Raw genomic sequence first — 2,783 nt, forward strand, 5'->3', positions numbered from 1 at the left:
TAGTGCGTGGCTGGGAACCCTGCGGGGCCCGGTTGCGACACTCACACTGCCGGAGCCCTTGTCTGTTTACAAATGCAGTTTGTTAATACATTTAGCAGAGCCACAAACCCCCCAGTTGCTAAGCCACAGACACCACACAGCCAGGGAAAGCCCATCTATATTCGCATGCCCTATACTCAGGGGCTGTGTCTACACTGGCCGCTTTTCCGGAATAACTTGCCAGCTGTCTACACTGGCCCCTTGAATTTCCGGAAAAGCGCTGACGATCTACTGTAAGAAATCAGCTGCTTTTCCGGAAATACTATGCTGCTCCCGTTCGGGCAAAAGTCCTTTTTCAGGAAAACTGTTCCGGAAAAGGGCTAGTGTAGACAGCACAGTAGTGTTTTCCGCAAAAAAGCCCCGATCGCGAAAATGACAATCGGGGCTTTTTTGCGGAAAAGCGCGTCTACATTGGCACGGACGCTTTTCCGGAAAAAGGGCTTTTCCGGAAAAGCATCCTGCCAATGTAGACGCGCTTTTTCCGGAAATACTTATAATGGAAAACTGTTCCGTTTTAAGCATTTCCGGAAAATCATGCCAGTGTAGACGTAGCCACACTGTTCCTTCCGGAACAACCTGAGGTGCTAGACACCATCCTCCTCCTCACCTTCACCTTCCCCACCATCCCCAGCGGCCTTCAGTCTGGCACCGCCCAAGGGCGGCCTCTCTTCCCACAGCCCCTCGCCTGGCTGCCTCACTGACCTTATGTTGGACACGTCTTCAGTCGGGGACGTTTCCTTTTCTCCTTATTTCTATTTCCTCTCATTGCTGATGGTGAAGCATCTTTTGCCGATAGGTCAGTATGGCACCGATCTCAACGTATTGTCCTAGATGTCAGTTCGTCACCATGGGACTTTGGTGTTTGTTATTTCTGTCCTACCCAACCGGCATACCCGTACTCCGGGTATGTCTACACTACAGAGTTTTTCTGAAAAAACGTCACTTACGTCCTCACTGCAATGGCATTCCTCCGAAAGAAAATGGAAAGGACAGAGGAGTTTTTCCGGCGTTGCTATTCCTCATTCTACGAGGAAGAAGCCTTTTTCTGAAAGAGCTCGTTCGGGAAAAGGCCTGTGTGGACGGGGAATTGGGGATCCTTTCGGAAGAAGAGGAAAGAGGAAAGAGCACAGGTGCCCTGGTGGCCACTCCGCCCACAGCAATCACAGCTCACAAGCGCCCGTTCTCTGTGGACGCTCTTTTGCAGTGTGGACGCTTTCTTCCAGAAGGTCTCCCTCCCGCATGCCTCTTATGGCACGTGAGCTGATTTTCAGTGGCACACGGGAGGAAGCTCAGCCCCGCCCCTCTTTCCCCACGCAGTCGCTGGAGAGCGCGCCCTCCTCCCTGAAGCAGGTTAGGCTGCAGGGGGAAGAGGTAGCGCTGGGACTGAGGCAACTCAGCGGTTCTGCCCCAGCCACGCGGTCCGGGGACAGCCTGGAATTGCATGGAAGCGGCAGAGGGGCCTCTGGGGCTGGCGCTGGACCACAGGGACTCTGGGAGTAGCCGCGGGGCCTCCCTTCAGGGCGGCCTGGGACAGCAGGGTCACGGCCGTTGCTGCAAGGGGGCGCAAAGCCATATAAGGTCCCTCCTCATGTCCAATCCCCTCACTCTCCTTCCCCTGCCAAGACCACAGACCCCCAGCTTGCTCTGACCCCCTCCCTTGCTCCTGCACCCTCCCTCCTGGTCCGACATCCCTCCCTGCTCCTGCGCTTTCCCCCCTGGTCTGGCCAGAGACCCCCACCCTGCTCCTGCATCCACCCTTGCTGCTGCACCCTCCTTCCTGGCCACACACTGCACCCTCCCTTGCTCCTGCTCCTTCCACCTGGCCAGACACCCTACTCCCAGCCTGCTCCTGCACCCTACCTCCCACCCAGACCTCACAACCTCTCCCCCTTCTGCACCCCACCTCCCTCCCAGATCCTGCACCCCATCCCCATCCCACACGCTGGCAACTCTGTCTCACACTGAACCCCTCCTTTTTGTCCCTACCCCAGAGTCTAAGGGCGTCCATAAAATCCACTAACTCTGAAACCACAGAAAAGTAAATCTGGTCTATGGGAAGCCCCGAACCTCAGCCCTCCCCTTCCTCCATGAGGCTGGCGCACCAGAGGAGTGAGGTGTGTCTGTTGGGGGCCACATCCACGAGGATTGGGGGGGGGGGGTTTGGAGGAGTGTTTTTGCTTCTCACTTGTGTGGTCCCCAACTGATTCTTCTGAGAGTCATTGGCCCCCGACCCAAAAAAGGTTCCCCGCCCCGCCATAAATAAAGAAAACATGGAAACCTTTTGTGTTGGACACCATATTTTATTTTATTTAAAATGAAGTTTGATAAACTAACATGAGAACGTTAAAACACTAAATTTAAATTAAACCGTTCTCCCTAGCTGCAGCTGGTTCACAAAATATGGCCACCGTACCCAGCCTGCCCTTGACTCCCCTTCCCCCTCTTTCTCCAGGTACACAGGTCCATGAATAAGTTAAAGCTTGGTACAACGCTTCTGAAAGCTTGCTGCCCCCTGCACTAAAAGGTGAGATCTGCATCTTTCTTTATTAATGAAGCTGCTGTCAGTATGACTATCATTGACTTTAAAAAGGATCAACCGCACTCGGACCTGTCCATAGAGGTGAATAAGTCAAATCTCAGCACTCCCCCTCTGAGAGGTTGCTGACTCCTGATATAATCAAAACCAGTGTTTTTTTTGTTAAAAAAAATGCGGCGTGGGGCCGGCATTGCCCTTTTAAGAGACG

The sequence above is a fragment of the Pelodiscus sinensis genome, chromosome 19, assembly GCF_049634645.1.
Source record: "Pelodiscus sinensis isolate JC-2024 chromosome 19, ASM4963464v1, whole genome shotgun sequence".
Taxonomy (NCBI): Eukaryota; Metazoa; Chordata; order Testudines; family Trionychidae; genus Pelodiscus; species Pelodiscus sinensis.